We start from the raw sequence: 14,830 nt of genomic DNA on the forward strand, positions 1-14,830 counted from the left end.
ATCGAATGACTACAGCATGTAAAGCTTTTGTTTAGAGGATGGAGGGAGTGGAAACAATAGTTAACAATTATCAAGTAATTAAGAGCCAGCCAGCCTTACATGCATTCTCTTATGATGCTTCTGCAAATTTATAAGGTCGGTGCTGGTATTTGCCGTTGATAGATGAGGGCACTGAGGTTTATGCTCATGACGACACAAACTACTAAGTCCAAGATCTTAACCATTAGCTATATTGCTTCTTTGGGGGCCGAATAAAACATCCTTTGTCTTCAGATAGCTTAGAATCTGATATGGGGAAGACATGCTGTAATTATATGAGAATGTGATAAATGCCAAAGTATTTGGAATAGAATCTAATTAATAAAATCAAGGGAGGAAAAAAAAACCCTCAGCTTTTTGTTTGTTGTCAGAGGAGGAAGAGAGCAGGAGGTAAAGCTTTAAGAAGGACAGATAAAAGTTGGATTTACAATAATGGAAGTAGATGAGGGCATAAGGCATACCAGGCAAAAGAGAATAAATGAAATAAGCCAAAGCATGAGGATAATTTTAGTCCTCCAAAGGTGCAAGTAAACCAGACTTCTCTGATTTTACCTATCTTATGAGCAGACATCCATGCTGTATCAATGACTTGAACTTCAAAGACACGTTTGCTAATGGAACCAAATGAATTAGACCAATTTACTGACAGACTTAATTTTTTTTTTAATTTTTTTAATGTTTATTTTATTTTTGAGACAGGGAGAGACAGCATAAACAGGGGAGGGTCAGAGAGAGAGGGAGACACAGAATCTGAAACAGGCTCCAGGCTCTGAGCTGTCAGCACAGAGCTGTCAGCACAGAGCCTGACGCGGGGCTCGAACTCGCGGACCATGAGACCATGACCTGAGCCAAAGTCAGATGCTTAACCGACTGAGCCACCCAGGCGCCCCAGACTTAATTTTTATTGAGTATTCTATATAGTCATACAAAATAAGCCGTTCATGAAAATGGGTAATATTTTTATATAGCCAAGCCAATGTAAAAAAATTGCCTGACTTTGTTAATTCACCAGGGTTTATAGCATCTTTGTTGATAATTTTGTGGTGCCATGAGTTCTTTAAACTTTGCTGATAGGTGAGCCTAAATGTGAGTTTAGGTTCCTGGGACAGAGAGTGGGTTTCAAAGCACGGTTTTTTCTTGCAGAAAAGTCCAATTGGAGTCCTCAGTGCCAGCTGTAGTTCAAGACTCATTTTGTCACCACTGCTGCCAGCAGGGGGAGTCCTGCTCCCTTAAATGGTACGTTCAAAGGCTTCACAAACTGGCTTCTTATCCTTTCTCCTGTCACAGAGTGCCAGTCTGGAGGCAGAGGCTGCACTTTGACCCAGACTGCTTCATTAAGATGTTACTCCCCCGTCCACGTGAGGGCTTGCCTTTTGAGTCCCACATCCCATAAGGATGCCATGAAGAGTCAACCTTGTGCTGAGTTTCATTTGAAGATATTTTCAAGTATTCAATATGGCATATAACTTAAAATATTTATAAATAGTTTTAAATACGTATTTTAATATTTAAGGTTGAATTTAAAATTAAAGTTCAGGGGTGCCTGGGGGGCCCAGTCGGTTAAGCGTCTGACTTCAGCTCAGGTCATGATCTCGCAGTTCGTGAGTTCGAGCCCCGCGTCGGGCTCTGTGCTGACAGCTCAGAGCCTGGAGCCTGCTTCCGATTCTGTGTCTCCCTCTCTCTGTGCCCCTCCCCCACTCATGCTCGGTCTGTCAAAAATAAATAAACTTAAAAAAATTTTTTAGTAAATAAATAAAATTAAAGTTCGTTTAAACCTATTTTAAAGTAATTAAAATAGTGTAATAGCAGTGAAAGTATTCAATAGATCGAGTTTCAAATCCCAGCTTCTGTCAATATCATTTTATAAAAGAAGGGCATTTTAACATTTTCCCCCACATATATACAGGAAGGAAGATAGGCCATAATCTCATGATTTAAAAACTAAATAATTTCTACCTTATGAAGAATTCATTGCATGATTCTTTTCAGAATTTGCTGAGGATCAGTGAAAACATCATCCCAAGGACTAGCATTTGAGAACCATCTATTTTATTTTTCCAAACCTTAGTCTGGCCATCTGGAAAGTAGTTACCCTCTAGTCTGAATCTAGCATTATTAGCGCTGACCACTTCAGTGTTATAAGAGGATTTGCTGGGATGGTAGGCGTGTGTATGTTGCGGAGACCCAGAGCCGTGAGTCAGTAAGAGAAGAGGTCGGGGGCTCCAGCCTGTGCATGGGCAGAGGGATCCAGAGTTTCCAGGCTGGCAGGGGCAGAAGTGGGTGAGAGCGGGATGCAGACTCCTTTTTTTCTTAGCAGTCAGGTGACTAGGCCCCCATCAGCCAGGCTGGTTTTGGGCTCATGTTCTTAGGGGCTATCTAGAAGAGTGGGAACAACAATGGATAACATTTTGGTTACAATCAGGACGTTAATACACAGACACAGGTTTGATTTCAGGGGCAATGGAAGCCCCTCCCAAATAGCTGTCCATCTTCTGGCTGGTACCTGAAATTCCTTTAAGTAAAATTGCTCAACATGCAAATACTCTAGAAACCAAGACAGAGTTTTTCACAACCGCTAACACAGAGTGCTTACTATTTGCCAGACACTGTCTTAAGTGTTTTGCCTAGATTTACTAATTTAATCCTCAGAGTCCCATGGACCGTTACAGTATTATTATTCTCGTTTTACGGAGGAGGAAACTATGGTAAAGAGGCCATGTCACTTGTCCAGGTCCCTAGTAGTAAGTAGCGGAGCAGGGTTTGAATTCCTGTGTCCTTGCTTTTAGCCATCCTGCTAGAACGGCTCCATGTCCATGTGGAAGCGGTACCGCCACACCCTTTCCTGCTGTGGGGAGGCCAGTGGGGAGCCAGAAGGCACTTGTGTGGGAAAGGATGCCAGGAATGGAGACTGGCCACCACAGAGGCGAGCTTTGCAGGAAACACCTCCATCTGGTCCTCTACTCTGCACATGGTACAGGTATTTGGTGTGGGGTGGGGGTGGGAGGTCATGCAGATTTCAAACCACATGTTTCCAAACCCCTCAGCAGCTGCCTTTTACCTATTAGATCTCCTATCTAGGATCCTTTTAGTGGAAATATTTTAAAAGTGTCCTCTTCCCCCCCACTGAGTGTGAAGTTTTTGACTTAACACTCACAACTTCTCTTTTGCTAGATGGCCCAGAAAGCCGTTCAATTTCCCCCTTTGTGTGGAACCATTTGATTTTTAACTTGTCGGTTCTCCTTGGCCACATCTCCTATCTTGCCTTATCGGCTCTCCTCCCTTCTGTAAATAGCCCTCGGATCCCAGCTGTGTTCCCCGGCACGGGATTGCCAAAAGGCAGGGCACACAGGCCACCACAGCAGAAAGCCAGTTGGAGCTGGGGCTTTTAGTGGAACCTGACACTTCAGTAATAGGAAGCTGGCTACAAAGCCCAAGATCAGGAGCAGCTCGACACAGACAGTAGTAGTTATTCCCCAGATTAAACACTTGCTGTCTCTCAGGACTTGGTCAAGACTGGTTTGCACTGTAATTTCTTGGGTACCTATCTCTTCCCCATTGGAGTCTAAGCTCCTTCAGGGAAGAGATTACATCTAATGTTTTTCTCCCAAAAAGCAAAAAACACTACATATTAAGTATTCAAACGAGTTGTCTTCAGTGGGACCCCAGATGCCTGAAAATTTAACAGTGCGCTCACACGTCACTGACCAGAATCTAGAAAAGGAAGACCCTACCAGCCAGGGAAGTGAGTCACTTAGGTGGCCACCAGTGCAAGAACAGACTGGAGATCTCTTATCGGTTCCCTGACATGCTCTGCTCTGCCCCACCTCCAGGCCTCTTGCACACAACTGTATGTGTCACTGGGGCGTGTTGAAAGGTGGAGTGAAGGTTGTTGCTGGTATGTTCTGCTCCACACTTAGTAATTCTGGCAAAGAAATTCCAGAGCCTTCAATGTTCCTACTGTACTCCCCAACCCCCTCCCCAGTCATTGGAGGTCTTTTCTGTTTTGGGCATTTGCTCAAGAATACCCTTGAATCTTGCCTGAGGTTTGACTGAGCTCTATTGGAATGGCTGGTTTTAGTTGGAATTCCACGGAGAACCTCATAAGACTCAGTAGTCAGTGGAGATGACCCATGTAGTGTCTTTACTTTGCAGACCGAGACAAGCCCAGCACCTCACACACCACCACTCCTTCAGGCACTGGATGTGCACGGCTAGTGTTTTACTCCACGGGGTTGGCCGGCTGGGCTTAAGTCAATATCACAACAGGTTGGATAAATGGGCACCAGATGTTGGGTTGAAGGCTTACCCAGCTGTTCATCAAAACAACTTGGTTGATTTTATCTCAGTTCAGAATCTCTTCTCTCTCCAACTGATTGCCTAATCCCAGAGTCAAAGATCTTAAAATTCAATCTTAAACAGGAGACTGAAAAGCAAACAATTTCTCAAGAAGTTTCAAATATATTTGTGGGAGTTGGGAGTGGACAAATACTCTTTTTTTTTTTTTTAATCTAGGAGGTGGTCCTTTTGAAACTTCACATGAGGGGCACCTGGGTGGCGCAGTCGGTTAAGCGTCCGACTTCAGCCAGGTCACGATCTCACGGTCCGTGAGTTCGAGCCCCGCATCAGGCTCTGGGCTGATGGCTCGGAGCCTGGAGCCTGTTTCCGATTCTGTGTCTCCCTCTCTCTCTGCCCCTCCCCTGTTCATGCTCTGTCTCTCTCTGTCCCAAAAATAAATAAACGTTGAAAAAAAAAAAATTAAAAAAAAAAAAAAAAGAAACTTCACATGAAAAAGATGAGTACTCTTGGCCTTCCAAATTTGAAGTGGCATTTAAATTTGATTTCCATTTTTCTTAATGCCAGAGAAGCTTTGAGGCATTTCTTATCCATTCTCCAGGGCTTCATTGGGTTTTCAGCCTATTTCAAAGATAATGATGTCACTACCTACAGTGGAGTGAAGTCTTTACAAGGCAACTCATTTGCCTAAAATGTCTGGGAAGTCACATCCAGACAAAGAAATTACCAAGAGCATTTTCTTCAGGTATAAAAAAGTGTAGTTTATTCACCCAGAACTTTGGTTTCTTTGAGATGTTGAGTGTCCCATTTTAAGACTCAAAAGACTGCTTTTTATCTGGTAAAATCTCATCCCAGCTGGAGTTACAGGACATGCTGATCTGGAGCCTTGACTGAATTGACAGCCATCCACACGCAGAACCGCAGTGCTTTTGGTCTCCTGCTTTGTGGACAGGGATAAGAGGATAACCCACAGGGTGAACCCAAGAAAATTCACCAGAATGTCTTGTGCTAATAGTTTAACGAAATTCTCCCTCCAGCACTTTCTGACAGGGCATGGGGATTTTCTCGTGTCATCAGACTTCAGGAGTGATTATGTCATCCAGGTGCAAGTGTTCTTGGCTATCCTTTACCTGTTGTCTCCTCATGTCACATATAGCCAAGAAAGCAGATGACAGGTTCATCTCTGTTACACACGGAATTGCCAAGTGGTTGCCTAGCAACTCAGCACAATCAACATGGTCTCTGTTGTGGAATGTAGAGTGGTTGGCTTTCAAGAATGACTGTATTTGCATATTTCTTTGGGGCCTCCAGAAAAATAGGTATGTTTTCCTGGATTTCAGGTTATTAAAATGGCCTTTTGTATTGCTTCACCCTAGTACTCATTTTATAAAGTGACAGTCATCTAATCAAACTGTTAACATAGCAATTGCTTCGATTAAATTCAATTCAATAAGCATCCTCTATATACGGGATACTATACCAGATACCATAAAGAGTTATAAGGAAGAACAAGTGTGGTCCCTGTCTCAGGGAACGTCTGTGTTTAGTAGATGTGTATAAATCTGTTGTTTACACGTGTGAAACAGACAGCTATGATGTGTATGAAAAATAAAGGTATTTTTATTTGGAAGGGTTCCTTTGTGTTTGATCAAAGGATTTTTCACTTTTATTTAGATTCCTTCCTTTATAGCTTATAGCGACGATCCGTTCAAAAAGCTGCAATCAGTTCAAAATCACTTTTAAGACCTCACTCTTATTGGCATCTCAGTAATTAGCAGCTCTTACCCAGCTCGTGTTGGATGTGACACCACCAGTGTTGTCGGCTGGCGCGGCGCTGCCCTGCGTCTGTACCGCGGTCTTTCTGCATAATTGCTGCTGAGATGCTCACAGCCTTCCCACCTCTATTCTGCACATTCCAGTTTAAAAGAAGCCCCTTGCCTTTCTTTGTCTACTTTGCAGCAGTGCCATCAGCCTCTGTCCACTTAAGGAGGGACTTTAGAATGTTCCATATCTTGCATCAGGGAGTCTTTTGATCACTCGAGTGAAGTTCTTTCCCACTGGAAAGATGGTTGCTAGACAGAGCCTGGGGTTTGACCAGCCCCTTTCCCTTGAGTTGGTTTGCTTGGTGGATTGGTCTCGCATCTTCCTCAAGAAGGCACCAGGGCCTGGCGTGAAGGAACTGTTCCTGATGGCTTTGGTGCACACCCTGTGCACCCTCATTAGCTGCCCCTCCTGAGTGGACTCCATCTGGAATCCACAAAGAAAAGAGGAAGCCTTTGAGGGCAGCTGGGCTGTGGCACCAGCGTTCTCCTCCACCACCTTCTGTTAGCACGCTGTGGTTTCTGTGCTCACCTTCCCCAGATCCAGTGTGGGACTGGTGTCTCGCTCATCGTCTCCACCATCTAGTTCCCTCGGATCTTTTGCCATTCTCAAGAAATCACCCAGACCTCTTGTGTTCACCCAGAGCATCTGACCTTTGCTTCCAGATCCGACGGCAGGCAGAAGAAAGGGGGCAGAAGGGAGAGGAGGACCAGACAAAAGGAGACACTGTATTGATGTTTGCCTTCTTGTTCTTGATTTTATCCTCACACGTCTTCTCGTCTTCTCGGTAGCTCCTGCTGGCCCGCTCTGCAGATGAAACTCCAGAAGTGCTAATACCCACCGTTCTACTGAGCATGAGCATATTGTCCCAAGGCAGCTCTTCACTTATGATCAAACCAACCAACATTTACCATGTGCTGTGTGTCTCCTAAGGGTCAGGGACATGGTAAAGAATAACACAGTTTCTACCCCTGAGCAGGTCACCAGTCGGTTCTGTTAGGTGCTATAATGAGGACTGGGAACAGAGACAGAAGAGCAGTGAGTTCAGGTAGAGGGTGGGAGTTCAGGAAGAGATGTGTCTAACCCTTCAACTAGACCCGGGAGGCTGGCGGACCAGGGAGGTCTCTCTACTTACCTTTAGGAATGGGCCAAGAGCAGAGCGTCTGTGTCCCTTTGATGTTAGGAAATCCTTTATTGCTCTGATCTAAATTCTTTCCCCTGCAGTTTATACCCTGTATTGCCTCTCATTCCAATGTCAGTTGAAATAGCAAAAATCATTGCCTAGTAACCTAGTCAGTCAGAAGCCTTTAGTAAATCATCTCTGGTACTCTACCTTAATACAGGACAAAACCTATTTTCCTCCTACCCCAAACCCTGCAGCTTGACTTCTCCAGCTGCTGCCCCAGGGAAGAGTTTCTGAGAGGTGCCCCCCCTATTAGGGTGCTTCCTGGAAAGGTGGGGGGAGACAGGGCAATCAGCTATGGAGATGCGTGCCCCAAATAATTGCACTTGGAAGAGTCTGCACTGTAAGCATGTTTCAGGGCATCTTCACTAAAGACAGAATTTTTGAGGTTGAATGACATAGTAGAAGAATAAAGTCCAGTGTTTACAACATCCCACTACCAGCCTTCACCAGCCTGTGGGTTGTCATATTGACATCCAGACGTAAATTTCCTTAGTTCTGAGCCCTCTTGAAGGCCTATAGAACTTTCTCCTGGTCCCCTCCTCCTACTAACTCACCTTCAGTGATTTGATGCCCCTGAGGGATCTGGTTCATGGCAGATCCAAGATGCTCTCCCACTGCAACCTCCCCATTGGTGGTCTACTCTTCACAACCCCTTACAAAAGGGTACCTCATCAGCATGTGTGTCCCCTGTGAGAACAGTGTTTTTATAATGGTCACTTGTGCTGGGCACAGCCTTCTCTCCCAAGTCACCTGCTGGGCACAGCCTTCTCTCCCAAGTCACCAACTTGCCAAAGTGGAGGGCAGGATGGAACACTGGGGAACAAATGACCTTCTTGCTGATTGGCTGTACTTTGTTACCTGTGTCCCAAAGCAAAACTGTTTGTATGTTCAGTTGCTCAAAGTCTTAACTTGATTACTCCTCTTTCATCCAACCTCATCTCTCACTGGGGCTAGAAAGGAATCTCTCAGGCCAACATGGCCAAGATGGGGGTTGACAGTTCATCAGTTCCTTCCTTGCTCTTTCTCCACAGGGAGCTCCTCACCCAAACTAACCAACTCACACAAAACAAAACAAAACAAAACAAAACAAAACAAATAAGCGTCTGGGGCACCTGGGTGACTCAGTTGAGTGCCTGACTTCAGCTCAGGTCATGATCTTGTGGTTTGTGAGTTCAAGCCCCACATCAGAATCGCTGCTGTTAGCATGAGCCTGCTTTGGATCCTCTGCCCCCCTCTCTCTGCCCCTCTCCTGCTTGCACTCTGTCTCAAAAATTAAAAAAAAAAACCTTCAAAAAAGAAAACTCAAAACTTTTCTATTTTAATAAAAAATAACAAAAGTGTGCCAATCGATGCAAACATACTAATACTTGAGGGGACTGTTGGTGGTATTCTGTAAACTCCATCCCATAATTAATAAAACTCAGGAGTATTGGTTTCTTGTATAATTTGAAAATGAGGTAAAGACTTTTCACCCCCTTCTTAAAGGCACCTCTTATTTCCATAAGGGGTATAATGCATGATAAACTCCCATCTCATTGGCAATCTGTGAGAATGCCATTTTAAGAGAAATTAGCCATGGTTACAGTTCAAACTTTAGCATTGTATTGTTAGTTAGGGTTCTTTATAAGAATTTTCTCTGGGGGCGCCTGGGTGGCGCAGTCGGTTAAGCGTCCGACTTCAGCCAGGTCACGATCTCGCGGTCCGTGAGTTCGAGCCCCGCGTTGGGCTCTGGGCTGATGGCTCAGAGCCTGGAGCCTGTTTCCGATTCTGTGTCTCCCTCTCTCTCTGCCCCTCCCCCGTTCATGCTCTGTCTCTCTCTGTCCCAAAAGTAAATAAACATTGAAAAAAAAAATTTATAAAAAAAAGAATTTTCTCTGTAGACTCCAAGAAGCATCCATACCATCATCTTTCTCCTCCACCTCTCAAAAGTGAACACAGAACAAACTGGTTGACCCTTGAACAACACAGGTTTGGAATGCATGAGTCCTTTTATTTATTTGTTTATTTCATTTATTGATTTAAGATTATATTTTTTAAATTAATCTCTACACACAATGTGGGCTTGAAATTACAACCCCGAGATCAAGAATCCCATGCCAACTGCGCCAGCCAGGCACCCCTGCATGAATCCATTTACACGCAGATTTTTTGGATAAATACAGTAGAGTACTATTAATGTATTTTCTCTTCCTTAAGATTTTCTTAATAACATTTTCTCTTCTCTAGCTTACTTTATTTTATGAATCCTGTATATAATACATACAACATATAAAATGTGTTAATCAACAATTTGTTATTGGTAAAGCTTCCAGTCAATGGTATTGCTATTACTAGTTAAATTTGGGGGTAGTCAAAAGTTATACTTGATCTCTGTGCAGGGGTCGGCACTCCAGCCCCCTCATAGTTCAAGGGCCAAATGTATTTAGATCTAGATAATGAAAAAAAGCAAAAATAGCAATGGGATTGCCCTAAAAGTAGACCTTACTGTGCAGCGGACAGAGCCCAAGGTATGGCATTAAAGATCTCACTTGAATCCAGGCCCTGTCACTTACAAGCTAGGGTCCCCTGAGAAAGTCCCTTTACCTCTCTGAGCTTCTATTTCTCATTTATAGAATGGAGCAATTATGATGTCTGCCCTCCTTTCCAGGGTCGTGAAAATGGAATGGGATAAAATAAATGTAAATAAAAGTGCTTTGCAAACTATAATGTGTCTGTTATTCCCTAAAGGGAGAGCTGGAAGAAATCACAGCGGCTCAGTCACGTCAATGTGGTTTTCGTAGGCTGGCGGAGTCTTTCTTGGGAGTGGTTTTGTGCCCAGACATCATGCTACCCTGTGTCTCCAGCATAAATACGAGCCCTGGAACTGACAGAACACATCCTGACGTGCCACCTTGTCCTTAGTTACAGTGGCAAATTCATTCTGATGAAGCCAGTTCTAGAACCAGAGAAAATGGGAATGACAGTGACTCGGTGGATGTGGATGTGCTCACTGACGTCTAGAATCAACCAAATCCCCTTTTCCATTGGAGGCCAACTCTTCTGAACCTCTGCTCATCTCAGAATCATTGCTGTTTTCCCCAACAATATTATTCTTCATACCAAGGGCACTCGTGATGCAGCATATCTTAAAAGAGTGTTTCATTATTATGTCTGGGATTTTTTCCAAGCCATGGACACTCTTTCTTCAAGTTTGATGCTGGCAGTTTCTTGATCTTACCAGAAGGACCCTTCATATGCAGGGAGTGACAAACAACAGCACTGCTGAAACCAGGAAAAGCAGGGCTCCTACTCCTGCCTGCAACCCACTCACCATTGGCACAAAAATATGACAACAAAAGGCATGTTATCTTTCCTATCCTTGGAAAGTCCAGCGGGTGTCACTAAATGGTCATGACTTTGGCATTAAGAAGGTTTGGTGGTGCGATTGGCTCCACCAAAGATCCAACCCCAGCAGCAAAGGCTGCCCTCAGGTTAGGCAGCCCTTGCCCATCTCCCAAACTTTGGGCTGGATCCATCTAAGAGGGAGAGCTTTGAAGTGCTGTGTATTGGATGATGATTGGAGTTACAGTAGCAGATGGAATAGCTTTTTTTTTTAAGATTGGCCTTAAATTAATTGTGATATAAAGGGTCTGTTGACAGGCTGCCATTTCTCACTTAGAAACTTGTCTCTTTTGCTGTTTCTTTTCTTTTTTAAAATTTATTTATTTATTTTTGAGAGAGAGAGAGAGAGAGAGAGAGAGAGCGAGCGAGCATGGGAGGGGCAGAGGGAGGATCTCAAGCAGGCTCTGCTCTGAGCACCTGAGGCGGGGCTCAATCTCACTAACCGTGAGATTGTGACCTGTGCCAAAATCCAGAGTTGGATGCTTAACTGACTGAGCCACCCACGCTCCACTTTTGCTGTTTCTGTATAATATTTATCCTGCACATCTTATGGACTGTTACTCACTCACCCATGGCTACCTTGCTGTCCCCCTAGCTCATGGTCTCTCAGCAGTCCCCAAGGTGAAGTTCTTGGCCCGGTGGGGGGCATCATCCCCCCCATCATCCCCCCCACCCATGTTCTGCTAGCTAGTCATACTGTACCTCTCCTCTGTTGCACCCCATCCCTCCCAGGCTCTTCTCATCCTCTTCCTCCTTGATGCCCAGGCCACTCATTGGCCCTGTCCCACTGGATGATGCGGACCTAAGGGCCACCACCTGGAGCACCCAGAGCACTATACGGGGTAGGGAGTAGGGGGTAGGGGGTAGAGGTGTGGTTGGGGAGGACTGCCCAACTGCAGGTGCGTGTGTGCAGGCACGCTGGCACAGCAGTCTCCAGGACTGCGGCACAAGGGTTGGTGGCTGCAGGCACTTGACCCTCAGGCTGTTGCCTTAGAAAACATGATTCCTCTGCGTTGGGTCCTACCCAAAGTCTGGAAAACAAGTCAGCAACTCACTTTATATCTTCTTCATATGGTGAAAGAAACTGTAGAAACTGGCTCTTGTGGTCTAAGTATTTTCTAAGTTCAAAACCAAATGTTCTGTTACCACTGTTACTTGTTCAAGCCAATGAGGGTGTCTGGGACCGGAAACTCATAGGATTTCTATCTAATGAACACAAAACGTCACTTCTATACAATATGCAATTTCTAGAAGGGAGAGGAAGCCTCAATAAACATTAAAAAAATCAGTAGTATGTGACAGAGGCAGGTAAAGGCTGAAATAGAGCGTGGATACAAGTGTTCTTAAAAGGTAATATTAGGTACCCAGTGTTTAATCAACATAATGATACGTTGCTATTGTTTTCTCATAGTGGTGGATAGGAAGTTATGAAGAGATGGTTTCTGGATCTCAGCACAAAGAGATGGTGCCTGGCCATGGGGAACCTTCATGTGCACTGATTGGACAATAAATACACAAGCAGGTATTCTCTACCCATTATTCTAAATCATTGATAAATCACTATACTGCATATGGGCTTATGCATTTTGTAATGCACTGATTTTAGTTCATTTTTTGTATAGACAGGAACCCCATGAAAATATTTTCCTGGGGCCTGACTTAAGGTGGTCCCGGAGGAGCACTGCTGTATGGCCAGTGACACAATGAATTTCAGAAGTATTAGAATATGAAAAAAAGTTGATCACAAAATAGATGAAATGCAATAATTCAGTGGCTTAGAAAAGACAGCAACTTTTTTCTCACTTGGGGTAGTCTTCATTCCGGGCTGGAAGGGGGCTCTGCTCCACACGGTGGTTCAGGGATCCAGGTACCTTTCATTTCCCTCTCTCAGCCCCTAGGGCATCCTTCTCACTTGCATGGTCAAAGCTGGGTCTCAGGCAAGTTCATGTTCTGGGTTAAGGGAAGGGGAAAGAGTGTCAGTGAGGCAAGCCCACTATCTTCAAGCATAGGTCTGATGGTCCCTTCTATTCAGACAGTGCAAACTTAATCACATGGTCACACCTAGCTGCAAGGGAAGCCAGGAAATGCTGTCCCCAGCTGGGCAGCTATGGGCCCAACTACAAATGTGTTACTATGGAAGAAAGGGAGGAAGAATCTTGGTGAAACTCTAATAGTCTCCATTTTAAGAACCCATTTAAAAAATTTTTGTTTAATCTTTATTTTTGAGAGAGAGAGAGAGAGAGAGAGAGACAGAACGTGAGCAGGGGAGGGGCAGAGAGGGAGGGAGACACAGAATCTGAAGCACGCACAGAGCCCGACGCAGGTCTTGAACCCACAAGCTGTGAGATCATAACCTGAGCCGAAGTCGGAGGCTTAACCGACTGAGCCACCCAGGTGCCCTAAGAACCCATTTGAATGAACCATGTCAGTTGCTACTTTGTCCTAGAGACATGTAGGAAAGCTTTTGTTTGTCACCTGGAAGTTGATTCAGACAACTGTAGCACAAGCTTTGTACTGCCATTCAGCAACATCCTCTTTACACTGTTATCTCTCAGTTTGATGTATTTACCAACAATGAGCTCTTTTTAGTATAAAGACTGCTACCTATCTGTTGCCTTTTGCCATCCCAAATCCTTTCACCTGTCCTCTGGTAGTTGTACCCTGATTCTCCTATTGGGAACCCCCACGTTTCCGTCTTGGATGTCCTGCACACAGAGCTGACTCCACCCCTAGATCCAGAGGGGGTCATGTGATTACAGCCTGACCAATTAGGTCATCACATTCCCCAGCTATTGTGTACTGCTTGGCGATGGACCCACGACCAAATCAGAGCAATGAAGTACAATGGGACTTTTGCTGAGAATACAGAAAGAAAACTACTTGGCATTTTTTCCTCCACAAATCTCAAACTGGGAACATACAGGATTGAAGCGCTGGTGACCATCTTGCCCACATGAGAAGAGAATATTCAGAAAAGCAAAGTCAGGAGGTAAAGATAAAACCAAGTCCCAGTAAGATTGTTTGAGTCCCTGGGTCAGATTACGCTTAAGCCAGTACTATGCCTAAGTCCCTGGTCTTCTCAGTTACAAGAGATGACCTCTGCACCCCCCCCCCCCGCCCTTAAGTCATTTTGAGTTGAATATTCTGTCACTTAGTGCAACCAAAAGAGTCCTGATACAAGGACCATGAAGACTTGGTCTTTTGTATGTAGAGTGAAAATTCTCTTGGGCTGTATGCAGCCTACTTCTTCCCTGAATCTCTGGAGCCAGCTTCCAGCCAGTGGTTCTCAGTCAGGAATGGTTTTGTCCCCAGGAATATTGGGCAATGTCCAGAGGGGGGTTTGATTGTCAAAGTGAGGGGGAAGGGGAAGGAAGGGATGCTAGCAGCTTCTTGTGGATGGAGGGTACATCCTAAACATCCTACAATGCACAGGGCAGCCCCCACAACGAAGAACCATCCAGCCCCAAATGTCATCAGTGCTCAAGTTGAGAAGCCCCGCTAACCCCATGCAGAGTTCAGGCACTCTGAAGGGACTCCCCAGTCCAAACATACTCGGGAAAGTGAGCTCCCAGAAAGAGCTGTGTTCTCACCAGGGAAGGCCTCACCCTGAGACCCTCCAGGGCTCGTTAGCTCCAGGCGAAGTGACAGCAACTTGTTCATGATTAAGCTCTTTGGGAAACTGATCCAAAGAGGGCAGCCATTGCCTGGTGGGGGTTAAGACTGCTTCTTGGCACCCAGGAGAGAGAAATGGGTGGCCTGTGACAGATTTTATTTAAGGCCTAGCATCTTTTAAAGAGTGTTAGGAGCCCTCTCTCCAACAGACTGAAAAATGAGACTTGTTTAGGTCTGAAATACCGCTGTTATCCTTAGCCTGCAGGGTAAATGCTTTTTTACTGAAATATAGAGAACCGGGGATCTCTCCTCTCTGAATCCTCTGTGCTGGGGAAGGGGGGCTTTTCCAGAAGCCCTGATTGTGGAATGCCTTTGCTTCCAGGCTCATATCCCCACTTGCATTGCAGCCCACGCCTCTGCTCAGCGGGGTCCTTTCTAAGAGCTTCCTAGTGGGTGTCTGATCAGCAGACCAATGCTCTGAAGACCCCCGGACTCTTC

Source organism: Lynx rufus, unplaced genomic scaffold (assembly GCF_022079265.1).
Source record: "Lynx rufus isolate CCGP_SWC_20201006 ecotype Redwood Valley unplaced genomic scaffold, mLynRuf1.p SCAF_17, whole genome shotgun sequence".
Taxonomy (NCBI): Eukaryota; Metazoa; Chordata; class Mammalia; order Carnivora; family Felidae; genus Lynx; species Lynx rufus.